Raw genomic sequence first — 24155 nt, 5'->3', positions numbered from 1 at the left:
AATGCAGCTGCGGAAACCGCTGCAGCAGTGCCCACTGGGCAGGCACCCTTCTTGAGAGCAAAGCAGCTGCACCAGCAGGCCACTGTGCCACCCCTCCCCTTCTTCTTCTCCCACCCTGCTTCCCTTATTACAGTCTGCTACAGCTACCACCTGGGTTTGCCTTTCCAGTTCTTTCCCCCCTGCTATTTGTCAGGGCAGCAGGGTTGGATAGCCCTCGCTTTCCCGATCGCAGAGTGGCCCGGGAGTGCAGGGAGACAGCACAGGAAGCAGGCGATCCCAAACAGAGCCAAAGGAGCAGACAGAGGCTTGTTTCTTGCAGAAGCAGGTATTGGTCAAGGAGCAGGCAGAAGAGTAATCAGTCACGTGGTCCAGAAGTCGGGGGTACAGCAGGTCACAGTCATGAAAAGGCAGTCCAAATCAGTACACAAACCAGCAGCACGGCACAGAGAAACTCCACCACAACAACCCACACCTTGTTGTCTGTGCTTGACCCATATATACTGGGGCCAGCCAATCAGAGTAGGGCAACCTCATAGTCACGAGACAGTCTTGTGACCCACTCTGATTGGCCGTCCAGTGGTGCATTGCACCATTTCTCCATAGCCTACGTGACTCAGCACTCATCTCTCCCCAAATCTCATGACTCCCACCTGCAACACGTACAACTGATTGCATCAGCTGTGCTGCTTTGCTGATTGCTTCACACCAGGCCCAGATATCAGGGCCTCCTGCCACATCCTGGCTAATAGCAATCTCAAGCCTGGCATGCCAAAAACCTGACAGGAACTGCACAGTGAGGCAGACTCGCCATCCCGCCTCACGCGAGTGACGTGGCGTCACAGCCCAGCAAAGGGCTCTGCCTTTACCCTGGTTCTGGTCAGTAGCAAAACTACAGGGAATGGCACGGTAAGTACTGCAGGCGCTGCAACCATGTCATGTTTGTGGCCCCTCCCACTCACTCTTGGAGTCATTCCAGGCAATGATGGCATCGTACAGGAGCGCTCTGCACTCCTGTGTATTGCCAGAATGGCGCCAATGGGGAGGGGGAGGGGCCGCTCACATGGCACAAGGCAGCAACTGTTACCCTGCACATGCCTGATCTTGTCTGATCTTGGAAGCTAAGCAGGGTCAGGCCTGGTTAGTACTTGGATGGGAGACCGCCTGGGAATACCGGGTGCTGTAGACTTATACCATAGTCTTTCGAGGCTGAAGGTTGCCAATCAATTTCACAGCACCACTCCCACCCACAGCTACACCACTGGTTCAGACTACACGACTGTAGTACAGCCACGGCCTTTCACCACTGCCAGAACCTTGGGGCACCCCCTCGCTTCCCTTCCTCTTCCAGCTCTTCTCTCCCCTCCCTTCTTGCTACTGCAAAGCCCCCAGTTCGTCAATACATAGTTTCTTTTTGGCTTTCTTGACGCTGTTTATGGTACCCAAACTGGATCATAACATTCACTAAACATAAAGGCATGTCGGGTGGGGAGGTGAGAAATCCTGAAGCAGAAATCGTCATGACAGAGACTTACTTCAGAGGAACGCATGTATTGGGCATGTTGCGTTCACTGAAAGAACGGTTTTGTGAAATGTTGGGTTTTATAGGCAGCATCAACGCCTTGAAAAATCAGACACAGAATGGAAATGCCTGCAGAAACCAGAACAGGAGGAGACATGGGGAAAGGTGAGGAATGAAACCCAGGATGTTTCCACACCCAAGGAGGAGCATTTTACCATTTCCTGTGAGGTGACGGGCAGAAGGGGGATGTGATGGGGGCCAGTTCACCCAGCGAGCATCAGGGAGGTGCTTATGTTCTCAGGAGACTTCAGAGCAAGCACTTCATTCACTCTTTGAACTTTTTAAGGAAACAAAAACTTCAGCATGCCATCACATCCCAGGAGGAACCTTTTGTTAGCCAGATCCTCTGAGCAGCATTGAGTAACAAGCGCCCATAACTTGTTACAAATATTTCTGACATTCAAAATCCTGCTTCTCTTTCAAGGATTTTCCAGAAATTGCTTCCAGGAATTTGCCTTCTGAAGACACATGACCCTTGACTTTGCTTGCCTCCGTGATGACAGCATGTTGCCAAACCTGGTTGTCTACAGTCACATTCAGTATGTGATCCCTGAGTGGCTGGGTTGTGAGGACTGCAGCAAGAGGCCGGAGGAACCCTAACCAGAAAAAAAATAGCACTGAAGCAGCAACAGGGGCTGATTGCTGGGCTGGGGCACCTTCCTTATGAGGAAAGGCTACGGCGTTTGAGCCTCTTCAGCCTAGAAAAGAGACGCCTGAGGGGGGACATGATTGAGACATACAAAATTATGCAGGGGATGGACAGAGTGGATAGAGAGATGCTCTTTACACTCTCACATAACACCAGAACCAGGGGACATCCACTAAAATTGAGTGTTGGGAGAGTTAGGACGGACAAAAGAAAATGTTTCTTTACTCAGTGTGTGGTCGGTCTGTGGAACTCCTTGCCACAGGATGTGGTGCTGGCGTCTACCCTAGACACCTTCAAAAGGGGATTGGACAAGTTTCTGGAGGAAAAATCCATTACGGGGTACAAGCCATGATGTGTATGCGCAACCTCCTGATTTTAGAAATGGGTTATGTCAGAATGCCAGATGCAAGGGAGGGCACCAGGATGAGGTCTCTTGTTATCTGGTGTGCTCCCTGGGACATTTGGTGGGCCGCTGTGAGATACAGGAAGCTGGACTAGATGGGCCTATGGCCTGATCCAGTGGGCTGTTCTTATGTTCTTATGTTCTTATGTTAACAGCAATCGCACCACAGAGGATTCAGAAACTCGTCGTCCAATTAGTCAGTTCCACGAGCAAGCTCTTCTTCATCCCAATTGCTATTTTTTTGCACAAAGACTGGAGAATATTCCAGACAGGACATTTTCTGAGGCAGAAAGCCTCTCTCTGGCTTGCACCACTGCAAACTGCAAATTGAGGACATGTGGCTAAATGCCCCACAAACAAGCATGTCCCAGAGAAGGTCATAAGAACATAAGAAGAGCCCTGCTGAATCAGGCCAAAGGCTCATCTAGTCGAGCTTCCTGTGTCTCACAGTGGCCCACCAAATGCCCCAGGGAGCACACCAGACAACAGACACAACCTGCGTCCCGGTGCCCTCCCCTGCATCTGGCAATCAGAGGCAGCCCACCTCTGAAACCAGGAGCTTGCACATACCTACCATGGCTAGTGACCCATGATGAACTTGTCCTCCAGAAATTTGTCCAATCCCCTCTTAAAGGCTTCAGGCAAGATGCCATCACTACTTCCTGTGGCAAAGAGTTCCACAAACTAATTACACACTGGGTAAAGAAATATTTTCTTCTGTCTGTTCTAACTCTCCCAACACTCAGCTTCCGTGGATGTTCCCTGATTCTGGTGTTATGTGAGAGGGAAAAGAGTGTTTCTCTATCCACTCTGTCCATCCCCTGCATGATTTTGTATGTCTCAATCCTGGTGTTGTGTGAGAGGGAAAAGACCTTCTCTCTGTCCAACCCCTGCATAATTTTGCATGTCTCAATCATGTCCCTCCTCAGGCTTCTCTTTTCTAGGCTGAAGAGGCCCAAACGCCGTAGCCTTTCCTCATAAGGAAGGTGCCCCAGCCCCGGAATCATCTTAGTCGCTCTCTTTTGCACCTTTTCCATTTCCACTATGTCTTTTTTGAGATGCGGCAACCAGAACTGGACACAATACTCCAGCTGTGGCCTTACCATCAATTTGTACATTGTTGGCATCCTTCAATCTTGGAAGACTATGGTGTCATGCTCTGAATGGTGGTTCTGGAACAGAGTGTCCTCTCCAGTGTGCAAAGCCTGGGTAAAGTAGGTATGGAGGATAGGCTGTTACCCATGCAGCAAATCCCCCCTCTCCACGTCGCTGAAATGGTCCAATGGAAAGGCAGAGGCCAATACGGTTGGTTCCAGCGGCATCGCAGGAGTTGCCAGAACGTGACTGTGTTCAGCCATGAACTGCCTCAGGGACTCCGGCTCCGGATTTTGCCTGGAGGTTGACTCCTGAAGCCTTTTCCATAACTGGATGTAGCCACAAGGCAGTGGAGGTTTGGGATCAGAGTTTTCCTTCTCTCAGATGAGCTGCCTTCCCAGGCTGACGAGTCCTATCTACCCGGTGGCTGTTTAGTCGCCTCTTATGACAAGTACAGCCAAACTGAGGGCCTATTCTTATCCCCAGCCCCCAGGGGTACAATTTGTACAACAGCATTATAATACTAGCCGTTTTGTTCTCAATACCTTTTCTAATGATCCCAAGCATAGAATTGGCCTTCTTCACTGCCGCCGCACATTGGGTTGACACTTTGATCGACTTGTCCACCACCACCCCAAGATCTCTCTCCTGATCTGTCACAGACAGCTCAGAATCCATTAGCCTATATGCGAAGTTTTGATTTTTTGCCCCAATGTGCATGACTTTGCACTACTTACACTGAAATACATCTGCCCTTTTGATGCCCAGTTTCCCAGTTTGGAGAGACCCTTCTGGAGCTCCTCACAATCACTTTCTGGTCTTCACTACTCAGAAAAGTTTGGTGTCATCTTCAAACTTAGCCACCTCGCTGCTCACCCCTATCTCCAAGTCATTTATGAACAGATTGAAGAGCACCGGTCCCAGGACAGATCCTTGGGGCACTGCACTTTCCACCTCTATCCATTGTTAAAATTGTCCATTGGAGAGAGATGAAAAGAAAATTATTTTTATTGAAATTTTCAACAAAAAAATATACAAATAAAAACAAGATATCATATCACATTGTCCATTGGAGAGAGGTCAGACCAGAGCCTCTCTATCATGGTGCAAGATCCAGCAGTGTGCTGAGTTGGAATTGCAACACAGATCTCTGAGGTGTTATCAGGGAGCTAATCAGTGCCCTGAACGCTGAAGCATGTAGTGGACACTGTCCACTACACCACTGGGGGGGGGGGGAGGACAAGAGACATTCCAGCAACCTGCTGCTGGCTTTGCCTCCCCCATCCAAGCCTGGTACTCTACCCATTGCACTGTGCTGGGTATCAAGACAGTTCCCAACAATTACAATCCATCACAACAATGCAAAAGGAGCTGCTTTGGATCAGTGGGTCTAGGTATATATTATGACAGGAGAAGGATGCTCTCAATTCCTTCCAGTGCCAGGGCAGTGTGTGTTGCTCTTGACACAGCCTGCTTAGAAAATATATTCCTTCTGTGCATTTGTAATTAAAGCCAATTACTGAACCCTCATAAAATGCAGAATCAGAAATCGGTGATGGTATTGTTCAGCCAAGATAACCACCAGCAGACTGAGAAGGACGCCAGTTCAATTCCATTAATGAGTTCCTTCACTGGTGCTCATACTTGGAGGCCTGCTTCTCTTCTTTGCCCAGTGGCAGGAAGAAAAGCATTATTGTTTTGCCGAATTGCCTACAGAAACGACATACCCCTTTGGTTTTGGCAAAGATCACAGGCAGGTAGGCAAAAACTCCAGGCGAGTGCCACTTCTCAGAACAGCAGGCATATGGGCAGCAGCAAGTGTAGAGGACTAGGTACATGAAAGTGCCCCCCCCCCCCAGCAAATTGTAGGCTTTGCTCAGATCAAAAGTTGTGTGCTAGTGAATGTGCTGCATGCAGCTAAGAAACGCACTTTTGGCCAGTCAAAAGAATGGAGGATAAGAAAGCCACGTTTAAGATGGCGAGCGCATCATTCCCTCTCCGGCACATCACTCCGAAAGGAGCGGGATGAAATGGAGATTGCTTGTGGACTGAAGTGCATCTGGTGAACTTTTGCATCCGCACCATCTTTCATCACACGAGGCAAGAGGCAGGGATGAGAGTTGCTCCAGCCTCGTTTATCTTTGCTGGAGGATGGGACAGAATGGTTTTTGCCACTGAATTCTTTTTGAAGAAGCAGCAGCAGCATCAGGAGGTAGAGAATGCCTTCGTTAGTTTGAAGTTCATCTCCTGAAATAGTAGTAGTTGGCAACCTTCAGTCTCAGAAGACTGGGGTATCGTGCTCTGAATGGTGGTTCTGGAACAGCGTCTAGTGTGGTTGAAAAGGCCGATTCAGGAGTGACAATCCCTTCCACACCGGGAGCAAGTGCATTCTGTCCCTGGTCTGTCTCCCTGGCTATGGGCCTGCCTTCTTTGCCTCTTTGCCTCAGACTGTTGGCCAAGTGTCTCTTCAAACTGGGAAAGGCCATGCTGCACAGCCTGCCTCCAAGCGGGCCGCTCAGAGGCCAGGGTTTCCCACCTGTTGAGGTCCACTCCTAAGGCCTTCAGATCCCTCTTGCAGATGTCCTTGTATCGCAGCTGTGGTCTACCTGTAGGGCGCTTTCCTTGCACAAGTTCTCCATAGAGGAGATCCTTTGGGATCTGGCCATCATCCATTTTCACGACATGACCGAGCCAACACATGGCATCTCTGTTTCAGCAGTGCATACATGCTAGGGATTCCAGCTCGTTCCAGGACTGTGTTGTTTGGAACTTTGTCCTGCCAGGTGATGCTGAGGATGCATCGGAGCAGCGCATGTGGAAAGCGTTCAGTTTCCTTTCCTGTTGTGAGCGAAGAGTCCATGACTCGCTGAAGTACAGAAGTGTACTCAGGACGCAAGCTCTGTAGTCCTGGATCTTGATATGTTCTGTTAGCTTCTTGTTGGACCAGACTCACTTTGTGAGTCTGGAAAACGTGGTAGCTGCTTTACCGATGCGTTTGTTTATCCTAGGACTTTACTGTATTCAGGATTTTTTTTCTCTCTCCTGCTATAGAGTGCCAAGCTCTGTTGCAGTTCTACTTGGATGTAGGGTGCAATGTGTTCAGTGAGATTTACAGCCCAATCCTTCTGATGCAGCTGCACCAACAAAGCACATGCTTCATCCTGCGGGGGCGGGAGGGACAGTCCCAGAGACCTCCTCGAGGTAACAGGACATTTGTTCCCTTACTTCAAGGCAAGTCTCTGCTGTCCCAATGGGAACTGTGGATCTGTGCCAACCATTTTGCTGGCACACGTCTGAGGAGAGTAAGGGAGAGGGGAGGGAAGAGGAAGGGGGATGCACTTACTGATGTTGCCAGGAACCATCCCATCTCTTCCCTATTCCACTTCCCGCCTGCCCCCATCCTAAATTCTCCCCTGTTCCTCCCCCCTCCCCACCCCATTCCTCCTACAATCTGCACACAGTGCCAGCTTTCCTGCACTCCTACGAGTGCCTGGCAGGGGACCTTGATTTAAAAACCAAGGAGCAGGAAGAACAAGAGGAGAAGTGGAAGCAAGGGCAGCACAGGCCGGGATAAGTAGGAGCGCCTGCATATGCAAGGTGGGCTCCAAATTGGGCAGTGGCCATTCATATTGCATGGGGGGGGGGAAGCAGTGATTGTCTGCTGGCAGTGTGCCTGGTGGGACCTCGGGCCAGCTTTGCATCCCATGGCAATATGCAGTCTGGAAGGCAGACCCCCCCCCCCAAAAAAAGGCGCCTGAGGGGGGGGGGACATGATTGAGATGTACAGAATTGGGCAGGGGATGGATAGAGTGGAGAGAGGGATGTTCTTTTCCCTCTCACACAACACCAGAACCAGGGGACATCCACGAAAGTTGAGTGTTGGGAGAGTTAAGACAGACATTTGTCAGAATGCCAGATGCAAGGGAGGGCACCAGGATGAGGTCTCTTGTTCTCTGGTGTGCTCCCTGGGGCATTTGGTGTGCTGCTGTGAGATACAGGAAGCTGGACTAGATGGGCCTATGGCCTGATCCAGTGGGGCTGTTCTTATGTTCTTATGACAAAAGAAAATATTTCTTTACCCATTGAACTGTGAATCTGTTACTATTTTGGAAGCCCTGGAAAACTGTGGCACAGACCCAGAAGAGCATCAGGGCGTGATGGGGGGCAAGGATATTCTTGTGAGCAGGAGACCTGGATATTTTTCTTGTGTCTGGGTCATTCCATACATTGCACAGAGGCAAACTCGGGTTCATTGCTGATCGTCTGCCATAAGCAGTGACACTAGAAAACGAAGAAAGGCAACTTGGGAGGGGGGAGCCAAGAAACAAGGTTTATAAAACTAGATATGATATGAAGAAAAGCAAGTACAAATTTTTCACTCTTTCTGGGCATTTTCTCCTGTGAGAAAGGGTGGAAACAATCTGTATTTTATTCATACAACTTATGATTGTATCAACCTCATCATGCCCATTAGGTGCCCATTAGGTGCCTTTCAATTCAGTGGGGCTTACAAAGAAGTATAATTAGGTGCCTTTTTTCTAGTGTCACTGTATTCTCCCTATGGAACTCCCTGTCACATGAACTTCAGCTGGCCCCTCCCTGTTACTCTTTCAGGAAACACTAAAGACACAACTTTTCCTGTTAACATGCCCTGTTTGTGTTTCGGTCCCTTGGATGCTGGTGTGCTGCGCTTTTGGTCACTTGGGGTGGCTGACTTCCATTGTTCCAATGACTATCTTATTGTATTTCATCGGTTCTGTTCGCTGCCTTGGATGATTAAAGAGAGGCCAGGTCTAAATCTTTTAGAACAAATGAATAAAACAGGCATATTATTCAAGAACAGGCATAAGCCCACACCTGCTGTGAGCTGAAGAATATATTTTAAGCCTGAAGCTACGGAGGGGAATGAAAATCTCTGGGAAGAGCTGATAAAATAGTGGCACACTTCTGAGAACAGGCGGGAGTCCGCATTCCCTCAGCCACAGATGATGATATCCCGAGCAGTTGACATTAGAGATTTAAAAACACACACACACCCTCCTTTCACTCCGCTGCGGTTGCAAATGGGCTTCAGCAATCCTGTGGCCTCCACCGCACTTCGCCACGGGGGACAGTCCTCGTTCTTCCTGAGTCCTTAATGATTCCTCACGGTCTGGGCAGCTCAGGTATCAAGTTTTTACTAATAGACGTACGGGAGAGAAGATGTCACCAGAAAAAGACAGAAGAGCCTTGCTGGATAAGACCAGGGTGTCCATCTAGCCCAGTGATTTTCAACCTTTTTCATCTCATACAGTGGTGGACCTCCCCTCGAGGTGCCCACCTCCCCGCATGAAAGCGCCCCTCCTCACTCACCTAGATCTCGTCAGGAGCTTCATTAGGGCTTCCCATGCGGTCCTGGAAGCAAGCGAGCTCCGCACCCATGGCTTTTGCCCCGTTCTTCCTATGGGAGGTCTGCTGCTGATCTCACGGCACACTAAGAAGATGCTAAAATTGTCAAGGCACACCATCAGTTTAGTCTAGTGCAGGGGTGTCCAAAGTTTTTGGCAGGAGGGCCACATCAGCTCTCTGACACTGTGTCGGGGGCCGAATTAATTTACATTTCAAATTTGAATAAATTTACATAAATGATTATATTAAAGATGAACTTATATGAATGGATGAAGGTCTTGCAATAGCTCAAGACCTATAAAAGGCCTTGCACAAAGCAAGGCTGGCCTTTCCTTTTCTGCTGCTACTGCATCACAGACGTGAAACAGCAAGCAGTGGAGGGAGCCCTCTTCCCATAGCTCATGCGAAAGGTGAAACAGCCTCCCTCATGCTGAGAGCAGTTGTGTTGGGCTAGTGTGGGCTCCAACAAATCTCCGGAGGGCCAGAGTCACAATGGAGACTAGGGGCTCCCTGAGGGCCACATAGAGAGGCCTTGAGGGCCACAAGTGGCCCCAGGGCCGGGGTTTGGGCACCCCTGGTCTAGTGTGATGCACACCACATTTCTCACAGGCGGACACCACCCCAATGTACTTTCCTACCCACTATAGTGGCTCATACTGCAGGCCTGCTTTTAAAAAGTGTGTGTGCAAATACATAAAAAGAGAAGGGGGTCTCAGGGAATTGTTCCAACTACTTTATGATGTGGAACATTTCCCCTCCCCCCATGCCTGGACCACTCAAAGTTGCAGGGGTCAAAGTTCAAATATGTGGTGACAGTTGTCCTCGCTGCATAAGAACATAAGAACAGCCCCACTGGATCAGGCCATAGGCCCATCTAGTCCAGCTTCCTGTATCTCACAGCGGCCCACCAAATGCCCCAGGGAGCACACCAGATAACAAGAGACCTCATCCTGGTGCCCTCCCCTACATCTGGCATTCTGACTTAACCCATTCCTAAAATCAGGAGGTTGCGCATACACATCATGGCTTGTACCCCATAATGGATTTTTCCTCCAGAAACGCGTCCAATCCCCTTTTAAAGGCGTCTAGGCTAGACGCCAGCACCACATCCTGTGGCAAGGAGTTCCACAGACCGACCACGCGCTGAGTAAAGAAATATTTTCTTTCGTCTGTCCTAACCCGGCCAACACTCAATTTTAGTGGATGTCCCCTGGTTCTGGTATTATGTGAGAGTGTAAAGAGCATCTCCCTATCCACTCTGTCCATCCCCTGCATAATTTTGTATGTCTCAATCATGTCCCCCCTCAAGCGTCTCTTTTCTAGGCTGAAGAGGCCCAAACACCATAGCCTTTCCTCATAAGGAAGGTGCCCCAGCCCCGGAATCATCTTAGTCGCTCTCTTTTGCACCTTTTCCATTTCCACCATGTCTTTTTTGAGATGCGGTGACCAGAACTGGACACAATACTCCAGCTGTGGCCTTACCATCAATTTGTACATTGTTGGCATCCTTCAATCTCGGAAGACTATGGTGTCATGCTCTGAATGGTGGTTCTGGAACAGAGTGTCCTCTCCAGTGTGCAAAGCCTGGGTAAAGTAGGTATGGAGGATAGGCTGTTACCCATGCAGCAAATCCCCCCTCTCCATGTCGCTGAAATGGTCCAATGGAAAGGCAGAGGCCAATACGGTTGGTTCCAGCGGCATCGCAGGAGTTGCCAGAACGTGACTGTGTTCAGCCATGAACTGCCTCAGGGATTCCGGCTCCGGATTTTGCATGGAGGTTGACTCCTGAAGCCTTTTCCATAACTGGATGTAGCCACAAGGCAGTGGAGGTTTGGGATCAGAGTTTTCCTTCTCTCAGATGAGCTGCCTTCCCAGGCTGACGAGTCCTATCTACCCGGTGGCTGTTTAGTCGCCTCTTACGACAAGTAATACTAGCCATTTTGTTCTCAATACCCTTCCTAATGATCCCAAGCATAGAATTGGCCTTCTTCACTGCCGCTGCACATTGGGTCGACACTTTCATCGACCTGTCCACCACCACCCCAAGATCTCTCTCCTGATCTGTCACAGACAGCTCAGAACCCATCAGCCTATATCTAAAGTTTTGATATTTTGCCCCAATGTGCATGACTTTACACTTACTGACATTGAAGCGCATCTGCCATTTTGCTGCCCATTCTGCCAGTCTGGAGAGATCCTTCTGGAGCTCCTCACAATCACTTCTGGTCTTTACCACTCGGAAAAGTTTGGTGTCGTCTGCAAACTTTGCCACTTCACTGCTCAACCCTGTCTCCAGGTCATTTATGAAGAGGTTGAAAAGCACCGGTCCCAGGACAGATCCTTGGGGCACACCGCTTTTCACCTCTCTCCATTGTGAAAATTGCCCATTGACACCCACTCTCTGCTTCCTGGCCTCCAACCAGTTCTCAATCCACGAGAGGACCTGTCCTCCAATTCCCTGACTGTGGAGTTTTTTCAATAGCCTGTGGTGAGGGACTGTGTCAAACGCCTTCTGAAAGTCCAGATATATAATGTCCACGGGTTCTCCCGCATCCACATGCCTGTTGACCTTTTCAAAGAATTCTATAAGGTTCGTGAGGCAAGACTTACCCTTACAGAAGCCATGCTGACTCTCCCTCAGCAAGGCCTGTTCGTCTATGTGTTTTGAGATCCTATCTTTGATGAGGCATTCCACCATCTTACCCGGTATGGATGTTAGGCTGACCGGCCTATAGTTTCCCGGGTCCCCCTTCTTTCCCTTTTTAAAAATAGGCGTGGCATTTGCTATCCTCCAATCTTCTGGCACCGTGGCCGTTTTGAGGGACAAGTTGCATACCTTAGTCAAGAGATCTGCAACTTCATTCTTCAATTCCTTAATAACCCTTGGGTGGATGCCATCAGGGCCCGGTGACTTATTGATCTTTAATTTATCAATGAGGTCTGAAACATCTTCTCTTTTAACCTGTATCTGACTTAACTCCTCGGTCAGGAGGGGCCGTTCGGGCAGCGGTATCTGCCCGAGGTCTTCTGCCGTGAAGACAGATGCAAAGAACTCATTTAATTTCTCTGCCATCTCTAAGTCTCCTTTTATCTCCCCTTTCCCTCCCTCACCATCCAGAGGGCCAACCGCTTCTCTGGCGGGTTTCCTGCTTCTAACGTATTTGAAGAAGCTTTTATTGTTCCCCTTAATGTTGCTGGCCATGCGTTCCTCATAGTCTCGCTTGGCCTGCCTCTCCCTTTGCTCCCTCTGGTGGTTGTAATTGTTGCTGACCACATTTTTTATCCAGCCCAACAAGTATGCTTGGTCCTGGGTGCACACTAAGGGCCCAATCCTAAGTTTGCAGGCCCTAGCGCCAGTACTTCACCAGCACTAGCCCAGCACCATTTTTGGAACCGCTGCAGCCCCACATGCTGGGCAGCTCAGGACTGAGCTGCCTGACAGTATGTGACCCAAGCACATTTCATGTTATCCCTGACTAAGCTAATGACAAGGGAGTATTAGGTCCATGAGACCCTGGCAAAAGGCAACACTTTGTTCTTGGAAGTAACACTCCCCTGTCCCCTCTCTGGCTCTGGACAAACTCCACAAGCAGCCTCACTGTACTCTGCCCCCTACTCAGACTTACAACACAACGGCACAGTCCTGGCAGCCTCCGAGAAGCAGGACCGTTTGTGGTCACATCCAGGAGTGTTCTTGAGCCTGGTCTGCCCTCACCAACTGCAGTTGGAGCGAATAAAGACAGAGGTCCAACATGCAATCACAACGTGCCACATCACACCTTTCCCAAGGTGTGACATAAAAGGAAACAGCCACTTCCACTGGGGATGGCACTAGTAACATATCTGAGACCATCTTGGAACGAAAGACAGGTCAGGATGAGCTCATCCTCTAGCAAGAGTTCGCCCACAGACCCTCCAAGTGGGCATATCTCCTCCCTCCTGCCCTTGGTATATCTGACCCACCAATGCTGCGTTCCTCCCCTTTCGTCACAGCTCTGCACTGTGCTCTGTGCCGCTGAGATGTCTCTCTGTGCATCACATCTCAGCACCTGGAAAAGTGATTCTTTTCCCCACACTTTCACTTCCCTTTCTCCTTTCTCTGTGGCCGCAGCCCAAAATCACGAAGATGCCCTCCCTAAATACCCAGCCTGAGATCATAGCACTAAAATTTTCAGTTAATCCTCATGTGTAGCTCCAAGAGGACCACTGGACTAATACATCGTATTGGCACTAGCCAATTTGGGCCTTATTACATGTTCCAGACCTTCACACTTTCTGAAGGCAATCCATTATGATGAACCATTTTGTCCAAGACTTTTGTTGTGCCAATTGGCCTGGTTGATCCACATTTTGCAAGGCAAAGGGCTGCAGGGCTGGCACAATTTAGAGGTCGTCCAGAAGGGCGGTAAGCAAAATGGAGGAGTTTCAAAATAGCTCCTTTGCTAGCACGTATCACACACCAAAAATAAACAAATGAAAAATTAAAGCCCAGCCTGCTTAGAGATTCCGAGCAATGAACCAAGAGTCAACTTTGGAGCCCCCGGCTTCTGAAGGACTGCAAATCACACTTGTTAATTTTTCAGAGGCCGCCTCTTGTCGTTCAGAGTTGTGTAACACGCAAAGTCCATTTTGGGGCAATCCTAGGGATCTCAGGGAGATGTGAAGAAAGATCAAATCCGACATGTGTTTATCCGCCTGCTCTTTGCTGCAGAAGGTTCAAGCATCAGAAGAGGGTAGAGATATTGGAAAACATTTTTGCCTTCCTTTCAAACAAGCAATTAAAATATGGTTGGGGGGGAGTAACTTCCTTTGGACATCTCAAAAGACTGAAGAAAAGAGCAAAAAGATGTTCTTCAAGTGAGAAAACATGTTGGTAAACTTCAAAGTGCTCTCTCTCTCTCCAATTTGCAGATATGGGGCACTAACTAGCGCAGATTACTTCTTTGTAAGCCCCACTGAATTGAAAGGGAGCTGTAGAAGAGCAGGCCCTTATGCTGTTCTCATTTGTTTCAATGGAGCTTCTGCAAGATGGCACCCAAGATGACACCCAAGAGGCCCTGAACAGGCACTCCAACCCTATATCCCAGAGACAGCACCTACCTCCACCTGTCCACTCCCCTCCACTGCTCCTCCTCCTCTTGTCACTCCCTGGGCTTGAAAAAGAAGGGGGGTGGGGCATTTGAGCTTATCACTCTTCTCTGCTTCCCTCTTTCATTTCTAGCCCAGGAGTAGGTGGAGCAGAGACTGGCACATTGCCAGGTAAGGAGAGGAGCATGTAGCATGCTGCCTCAGGTACCACAAGATCTGGGGGCAGTCCTATTTCTAGCACACACAACTATGTCACCACTAGTATGCAGTCACCACAAGAACACTACGCAATGCACAGCCTGCCCACCCATATTTGAATACATGGCACTCTCTTGTATGACATCTTTAAGCAAGAGAACATCTCCTTCTGGGCTCTAAAATCAGAGGGGGGCAGGCTGATGCAGATTAAATGAGCATCACAGGCAGTGGCTGAGTGGGGCCTTCAGCAGTGAGTAGCATTAGGAGGCTGAGGCTTGCAAAGGGATCTTGAGAGGGGTTACAAGCATGACCAAATTCATCTGTGAGCTGTGGGAGGTGATACCTTAGGGGCAAAACCCCTGAAACTTCAAGCCAAGCCCTGAGTGTTGGCAAGCCCAACAGCAGGCACTCTCCTTTGGCCACTGGAGATGCATGGCCTGCATGGTTTCTGCACAACAGAAACCCTGTTGTGTCACAGGCAGCGGAGACCTGGGCCAGGAACGGCAAAGGATGCTCAGCCTGGCGGCAGAGAAAACAGTGCTGTTAGAGAAAGCGGGGATGGCTGCCTGGTGCTCCTAGCTAGAAGGATGACTCCCTGCTAATTGTTTGTTCCAAGTGCACCAAATGAGACACACCAGGAGCACATGAGATTAACAGAAGTGTCACGTTCTTCAATTAGCACAAATGTACATGAACAACAAGCCTGCCGTTTGCATTATTGCTAATGCCGAACATTGCAGAGGCATGTTTGGATAGGAATCTAACATGATAGCTTTAGTAAGTTAATTAGATAATTGCTCAACATACTAATTGATTTTTAATTAGCGAGAACAAAGCTTGCAGCCAAAGCATGCCTGGAAGACAGCTCCTACATTAGGAAGCAAAAGAGCAGGCTGGGAAACCTCTGGAAGACCAGAAAAATGGGGAGGCACCTCCTCAAGACCCCGAGTGCCATCTTTTCCCAACGCTCGGGGGATACTATGAGAAATGATGCTTTTTCCCTCCAAGAAATTATCCAAAGAAAGTTCAGACAAAAGACACTCACCAAGCCATGGGAGAGCCTGCAAGACACTCACTCTGTCTTGACAGAGTTCCAAGGGAATTGCACTTCCCCACGAAGACTTCTTAACCTTAAGACTTCAGTGATGGGTGAGCGCCACTTGGGACAGTGGGACAAGTGACAGGCTCATCTTGGGACAGGCTCACAGTTTACAAACTGCTTGGCGAGCACTTGGGAATCACAAAGAGAGACCTGCTGGACCAGGATCAGACCATCCTGCTTTCCACAGTGGCCACAATGCATCTGTAGTTGGTCATCTGGCTTGGAATACAAACTTCTCCAGCATCCAGTGCTCAGTTAAGCTGGGCCTGTAAACCATGACCCTCTTGTGCCATTTTTTCTAGCACTGTATTCAGTGGAGCACTTCCACTAACCTTGGGGGTTCCATGTAGTCATCCTGTTTGCCAGCTTTTGATATTATCCTTGGTTCCTCCAGGCATTTGATATACTTTCATAGCCAGAGTCCCATGACAGGCCATGAAATCACTTTGCTCACCTGTTGTGGTTGAAGCTAGCCTCTTCCACCTTCTGAAAGCCCCAAACCCCCATGAAGGGGGTAAACGAACATAAGAACAGCCCCACTGGATCAGGCCATAGGCCCATCTAGTCCAGCTTCCTGTATCTCACAGCGGCCCACCAAATGCCCCAGGGAGCACACCAGACAACAAGAGACCTGCATCCTGGTGCCCTCCCTTGCATCTGACAGGCTGTCAAATCATACACACCCCACCATAGCATGCAGCACATGCTCAGTTAGTACAGCTGCATGCTGTAACGTGGTGGTGGGGGAATTGGGTTCATCACTTTGACTTCATACTAGGCACAGAAAATAGAGGGGGATTTGTGGGTCCATGTCCAGAATTACCAAACCCCAAGGGAATTATCCCTATCAGCTGAGATGTTTGGAAGTATTACAGAGGTAGTGGGTGTCACGGAGGTGGGCTTTTCCTCCCTCCCTCCTGTTACATCCTCTCAGGAGTGTATGGGGAATGTGGGAAGAAGGTTGCTAGGCATGCTGTGCTTTGAAGTAGCATGCCTTTTCTGTATGATCCAGGAAGCTCTGAAACAGAAAAGTTCTTGAAATCCTTCCAACAAGAGCCTTCTTGGAAGAGGAGTGTGAAATTGTTTGAAGTAGGATGGAGAAGTCTGGCACCTGTCCAGCCAGAGGAATGAAGCTGACAAAGTAGGAGCGGGTGTAGAAAGTGCCTGCTGGACAGGAAAAGGGAGGAACCCATCAGGTGGCCTGTGATCTGATGAGCAGGAGGGGCACTGCATGGAAAGTGACCAGGTGCTGGTAGTGCGGAGAGCATTTGGGCACCTGAGCTTTGTGTGTAATGACGGGGGGGGGGGCAGATCATGACTCAGCAGAAATTGAGTTGGTTGATTGGGCTGGACCAAAAGGGGTTTCAGTATTAGGTTGGGAGAGGATAGCCTATAGAAGTCTGCTTCATGGCTAGTGTGCAGTGGGATGCTCTGTCACCACCCCTGCCAGTGGCGTAGCTGGGGGAGCAGAGCACTCAGGTTGGAAAGGAGGCTCGGCGAGGCGGGCAAGCGGCCCCTCCCTTCTGAGCCATTCCCGGCGGGGGGAGCAAAACGGCTCAGGAATGGCTCAGAAGGGAATAGCTTAGAAGGGAGGGGCCGCTTGCCTGCCTGTCCGAGCCTCCCTGCCAGCCAGAGTGCTTTGCCCCCCTCCAGCTACACCACCGACCCCTGCACAGTGGGTCTCAGAGACCAAATCATGGAAAGCATCCCCCCATATTCACAGTACCTGTAACCACCGCTTCGCTTACCTGCGGTTCTCAAATCTCCCCCCCTTAACCCCTTAATAACTCTTCATCTGCAAACCCTTAGCAAAAGGCAGCATTTTCTTCCTTTCACTTTGGAACAAGAAGCAGACAGCAAGGACCTAGACCAGGGGTGCCCAAACCCCGGCCCTGGGGCCACTTGCGGCCCTCAAGGCCTCTCAATGCGGACCCTAGGGAGCCCCCAGTCTCCAATGAGCCTCTGGCCCTCTGGAGATTTGTTGGAGCCCACACTGGCCCGACACAACTGCACTCAGTGTGAGGGCAACTGTTTGACGTCTCATGTGAGCTGTGGATGAGGGTTCCCTCCACTGCTTGTTGTTTCACATCTGTGATGCAGTAGCAGCAGCAAAGGAAAGGCCAGCCTTGCTTTGTGCAAGGCCTTTTATAGGCCTTGAGCTACTGCAAGACCTTCATTCAGTCATATAAGTTCCATCTTTAATATATTCATTTATGTAAATTTATTCAAATTTTAAATGTAAATTAGTTCTTTTTTCCCCCACCCCCGACACAGTGTCAGAGAGACCATGTGGCCCTCCTGCCAAAAACTTTGGACACCCCTGACCTAGACTCATAAACTATGCAGACTCAATTCCTCCAGAGGGCAATTGTGGGAATGCTAACCGGTTTGTCAACATACAATTGCCCTCGGTAGTGCAGTGGCATAGTTAGAGTGGGGTGCAAAGCACAAACATTTTCAGGGAGCCTCAGCGTAGCGTGCAGGTGGCCCCTCCCCCTTGGAGCCAGGCATAGACCTCCGTTTTGCTTCCACCACCCAGAATGGCTCCAAAGAGGAGAGGGAGGGGCTGCTTGCATGCTGCACTGAGGCTCCCTGCAAAACTTTGTGCTTCGCACCCCCTCTGGCTAGGCCACTGCTGTAGCGAGTGACTGGTGATGTCTCAAACTGCCAACACTTGAGACGGGAAAAAATCTAGTACCAGGCTGAAGCCCAGCAGAAAAGGGGCAAAACTCAGTGGCTGCCAAAGATGCAAGGACAATTCTAGCTGACACACACCCAGCTGCCAGGGTGTGGGAGGGCACTGACTGACTGGGAGCTGGGGAGGGACTCTGCCAGTGAATCTATATACGGACCTAGACCTTGAAATTAAAGATAATGCACCTGAATTATTGAGCTGAGCTATGTTAGATGACGGCCCCTCGCCTTGGTGCGCATCTCCGCTTCATGCACCCGCATCCACTGAACACCCGCAAGTGCTTGCATGGAGTTGTGCATGGAGTCAGCTGTGCCCTGCAAATACACTGAATTATTCAAGAGGGCATGTTACAAATTATGGACATGGCGCTGCTGGCACAAGGTGCAGAAGTGGAACCAAAGCTACTTGTGTGTGTGTGTGTGTGTGGGGCTATCCTCAGCCTCACTTCTGCAGCAGCTGGGGGAAGAGCCCCTTCCTAGTGTCACAACCAGAGATGGAGGCTGTCACCTCTGAGTGGTGGTGTCAGGTAGAGGAGAGAGTTAAATAGCAGAACTGCTGCTTGAAACAACCAACCCAGCTTGAGCTCCCCTTCTTCTCATATAGCACAGTCCTGCACAAGATTACTCAGGATCACAGGCCTTGCTCCCAGGAAATTGTGCATAGGACTGCAGCCTTATTAGTAACACCTCCATTGTGTCTTTGTCTTATTTCAAACCAAAGACTTGGCAAACTGATGACCTGCACATGATGCCCCTTCCTTATGGAGAAAGACCCAAGACATGCCGTCATGCATGTCATACCAGAGAACATAAGAACATAAGAACATAAGAACAGCCCCACTGGATCAGGCCATAGGCCCATCTAGTCCTGCTTCCTGTATCTCACAGCGGCCCACCAAATGCCCCAGGGAGCACACCAGATAACAAGAGACCTCATCCTGGTGCCCTCCCCTACATCTGGCATTCTGACTTAACCCATTCCTAAAATCAGGAGGTTGCGCATACACATCATGGCTTGTACCCCATAATGGATTTTTCCTCCAGAAACTCGTCCAATCCCCTTTTAAGGGCGTCTAGGCTAGACGCCAGCACCACATCCTGTGGCAAGGAGTTCCACAGACCGACCACACGCTGAGTAAAGAAATATTTTCTTTTGTCTGTCCTAACCCGCCCAACACTCAATTTTAGTGGATGTCCCCTGGTTCTGGTATTATGTGAGAGTGTAAAGAGCATCTCCCTATCCACTCTGTCCATCCCCTGCATAATTTTGTATGTCTCAATCATGTCCCCCCTCAAGCGTCTCTTTTCTAGGCTGAAGAGGCCCAAACGCCGTAGCCTTTCCTCATAAGGAAGGTGCCCCAGCCCCGTAATCATCTTAGTCACTCTCTTTTGCACCTTTTCCATTTCCACTATGTCTTTTTTGAGATGCGGCGACCAGAACTGGACACAATACTCCAGGTGTGGCCTTACCATCGATTTGTACAACGGCATTATAATATTAGCCGTTTTGTTCTCAATACCTTTCCTAATGATCCCAAGCATAGAATTGGCCTTCTTCACTGCCGCTGCACACTGAGTCGACACTTCCATCAAACTGTCCACCACCACCCCAAGATCTCTCTCCTGATCTGTCACAGACAGCTCAGAACCCATCAGCCTATATCTAAAGTTTTGATTTTTTGCCCCAATGTGCATGACTTTACACTTACTGACATTGAAGCGCATCTGCCATTTTGCTGCCCATTCTGCCAGTCTGGAGAGATCCTTCTGGAGCTCCTCACAATCACTTCTGGTCTTTACCACTCGGAAAAGTTTGGTGTCGTCTGCAAACTTAGCCACTTCACTGCTCAACCCTGTCTCCAGGTCATTTATGAAGAGGTTGAAAAGCACCGGTCCCAGGACAGATCCTTGGGGCACACCGCTTTTCACCTCTCTCCAATGTGAAAATTGCCCATTGACACCCACTCTCTGCTTCCTGGCCTCCAACCAGTTCTCAATCCACGAGAGGACCTGTCCTCTAATTCCCTGACTGTGGAGTTTTTTCAGTAGCCTTTGGTGAGGGACCATGTCAAACGCCTTCTGAAAGTCCAGATATATAATGTCCACGGGTTCTCCCGCATCCACATGCCTGTTGACCTTTTCAAAGAGCAGAGAGCACTCCATGAAGGGCCACCCTGGAAAATGGGAAAAGTCCAGCTAGAGCCTCAGCAGTCTTCTGCACCGGTGGTCACTGTCACTGAGGACAGCCTCATGTCCCCAGCAGGATTTGAGCACAGAGAGCATTCTAAGCCACTCCAGGAGGATTCCGTGCCTTCTGTGCTGGACTGTGGTCAGATCTCAGTCTGTAGGCAGGGAAGAGAACTGCACATCATTGGCTCCCAGGGTAACTTGCTGGGTAAGCTGCCACGATTTCAACCTTCATCAATTGTGGGGTCCAATTTACAGTACTATGATTTCTCATCTTGCTCACCTAGACTTACTTTATAAGGTTGTTGTAAGGATTCTGGATTCTGTGAAGGGTTTTGCACACTCTAACAGCTCAGTCCCATTTCCTGCCACACGAGAGTCTGCTGCTCCAACCAACGGAGCACACGCTGCATGCTCTGGTGGGGGGCCAATCAGGAGGCCAAATTTCTGACTTACCCTGGGCCCATGCCAGCTATTTTGAGTGGGCTAGAAAACAGGGATGGGAACTCAAGTCAAGTGACTCGAGTCCGAGGCGCAAAAACATGTTTTTTACTGACTCATGTACACTCAAGTCACGTCTCTGAGTCTGAGGCTACTGACTCGGAAATGAGTCCCCACGCATGGAGACTCGAGTCTGTCTGTGTCTGGGTGTGCTGGTTTATTAGGGGAGGGGGCGTGAAAGACCTTGTGGGCTATCATTCTGACCAGGTGAGCAGCAGGGAAGTTCCAGGCAGGAGCCAGGGAAGGCTGAATACTTTGGTTTTGCATTAAGCAGGAGGTGGGGGGAGAGAGACGTGGGTGAGCTCTCTTGTCCATCTCTGAGGGAACCAATGATCTTTGAACAAAGGTCTTTTCCCCTGGATGAGTAAGGAGAGAAGGCGGGGAGGGAGGACGCCAAAGGTGTCACTTGAGGGGGGGCAGTGCACTAAGTTTTGCAGAGAGCCTCACTGCAGCGTGCAAGCGGCACCTCCCCTCCCCTTCGGAGCCATGTGGGCAGGGGGGAAACGGAGGTGAATGGCTCATGCGGGGAGGGCAGGAGCTGCTTGCACACTGCAGGGAGGCTCTCTGCAAAACTTAGTGCACCCCCCCTCTAGCGACGCCAGTGGGGGATGCAGTTCCTACCATCCAGGGGAAACTTATGAAATGGCTCCAGCAGGCTCATTGAATGACTGGCCACAATGGGACTACTTATGAGTGCAGCTGCAAAGGATTGGATCATACTGATAATCTTCCCAGCTGCTGCGCATGCCCTAGGCACAGTCCTGTGAGCTGACGCGGGCGTCCGGTTGAATTCAATAGGGCTGACTATTGGGAGTTGCAAATGTTACGGATGCTTCATGGGGTCTCTTCCATGCTGAAGCAGATACTGGTTCGCAAGCCAGAGCAGCAGAGAGAACTTGCCAGTTTGGTCTGTTCTCTACAAGTTGCAGGGGATCCGATTTCAGTGTCTTACAGGAGTGTTATTCAAACTGTGAGGCGCGGCTCTTTAGGGTGGCGCCAGGATCTCAAAGGGGAGGCGCGGGATGTCCTCTCGCAGCGATACAGTCACACCCCTGGGCGGGATACGAGCCCATCTTCTGCCCGTCGCCTGCGCTTTTTTTTAAAGCAGAAGAAACGGGAATTGCTCAGCTGCGAGAGTGGCTGCTGCCGCCCTGCCCTCTTTTCCCTCCACTCTAGGCTGCCGCCTTCTGTGTTCGCTGCATGTTGTTTCCAAAGCTCTTCAACTCCAACTCCCAACTGGCAAGCACTGAGCATGCTCAGCTTGCAGTCCTTAACCCTAGCTGATCCTTGTCTGGTTGGTTCCTAGTTCCCAGCCTGGGATCGCGTCTCATCAAAGTGAAATCTCTCTTTTCTTTTCTTTTTTCTTTTTTTGCAATACTTTATTTATTTATTACAGATACAGGTAAGGAACATTGGATAAACTTAGGGCTGGGACTACACAGGTTACACATGAGGATATTGGCCATCGATTACAAAATACATTGCCCAACGAGATTATTCATCAATACAAAAATTATCATGTTTATTAATCTACTGATTAATAGTTTAACTAAACAATCAATATTTTTTCTCTAAAATTATCTATCCAATCATAAAAAGGCTTCAAATTTATACTTATACACTCTTCTTGCCACTAAGCTAATACCTAAAATAAAATTTTTCTTGTCTGATTCTTCGTTTCTAATATCACATTTAAGAGGAATACCTCCAGTTAAAATGGTAATACACAGTTCAATATCTCTTATAACATGTTATGTATCATTTTCCAAAATTTCTTTACTTTTTTGCCTATCCACCACATATAATAAAAAATTCCCTCAATTCTTTACTCATCCGACATTTGTTTGATGACCCAGGGTACACTTTTACTATTTTCTCTAGAATAAAATACCATCTATAAATTGTTTTATATAACTTCTCTTTTAAAAAATAACTCCTTTATTTATCTTATTTTTGCAATATTTGTATTCCAAATTTTCATTTACATCTACTTTGATTTAATATGATTAATAGAATACTCTTCATTTCTAAAAAAAAAACAAAAAAAACATTGATCCATTAATATCTACAAAAGAGAAAAAAAGTTCTACTTATTTTTCAGCCATTTTAACTTTCTGTCTTAGTGCTTGCTTTGTTCTTTCTCTTACGGTGTTTTCCTTCCTGTTCCTCCCACTGCTCCTTCCATTTCTTCTTTTTCTTCTTAAATCTCTTAAATTTCTTGGCCCCTCTCTTTTTTTCTTTCTTTTTCTTCATTCTGTTGTTTTTGAATTTAATCCAAAAATTCTTCCTGTTCTTGAGACAGCATGCTCTCTGGATGTTCCCTCTTTTTTCTTCCTTAAAATTCTTAATTCTTATAGTGACGGTTGCTTTTTCCGTCTCCTGTCTCATTTCAAAATACTCCACTTCTTTAGTTTCATCCGGCATTTGATCCATCTTTTTTCTTGTCTGTTATTTATAATCTGTTCCTGCCTGCTTATCAGGGAGGAATTTGTTTGCTTCATTTGTTCAGATAATTTTCTGACCTGTTACTCCATTTCACTTCTAAAATCCATCAAGAAATCCATTAATAAGGACTGGCTTTTACTAACCTCCTTTAAATTTTTAAATGCCATTTTTGTCAATATCAAATCCAGCCACTTCTTGCAGGGCTAATTTCCAATTTTTGTATCCAAGAGGTATAAATCAATATTCCACGTCCAATCAATAACAATGTCAAATCAGTCAAACAATTAGAGAGTCATCCAAATCTTTATCTTGCATCCCTTCTTCCAAAAAGGGTAGATCAGAAATCCAGGTCAATAACACAGTCAAATTAGGATAGTATGCCTTTAAATGACCAGGCCTGAATCAAGGCTTTTTGCTAGGAAAGCGAAAGTGAAAATTATTTCAGCCATAGAAGATTAATTTTTCATTTCTTTTCCATGCATGCCATTAAACAAAGTAATCTTGTGTTTACTCCAGCAGGGGTTTCTTTAAATCCACATTCGCTCATTTCCCCTCTGGGTGGCTACCAGCCAACGTAAATAATCTTAAAATTATCTTTTCCTCCTTCCAACCTCTTGACTGCAGTTCTTGTTATAGCCTTTTAATGAGCCAAGGTTACTCACATTGTTAAAGCTTTTTCCGCTGTCATGTTATTGTATCTAGGCCGTGGGAGACGGAGTTCCCAGCTTTCCGGATCTTCTCCAAGATGGTGACTGGGATACAATGTGATTCAGCACAGAGCAAACGGGGAAAAATCTTTGAAATTGACTGTTTCAAAAGACTCCCC

At 48.6% G+C, this 24155-nt stretch overlaps 1 pseudogene; it reads left to right on the top strand.

Moving 5' to 3' along the window:
* Positions 1–1069: 1069 nt before the first annotated feature.
* On the top strand, positions 1070–1186 carry LOC136637794 (5S ribosomal RNA; annotated as a pseudogene).
* The last annotated feature ends 22969 nt before the right edge of the window (positions 1187–24155 follow it).

Source organism: Tiliqua scincoides, chromosome 1 (genome assembly GCF_035046505.1).
Source record: "Tiliqua scincoides isolate rTilSci1 chromosome 1, rTilSci1.hap2, whole genome shotgun sequence".
Taxonomy (NCBI): Eukaryota; Metazoa; Chordata; class Lepidosauria; order Squamata; family Scincidae; genus Tiliqua; species Tiliqua scincoides.
The sequence above is the reverse complement of the archived record's forward strand: the minus strand, read 5'-3'. Positions and strand labels throughout refer to the sequence as shown.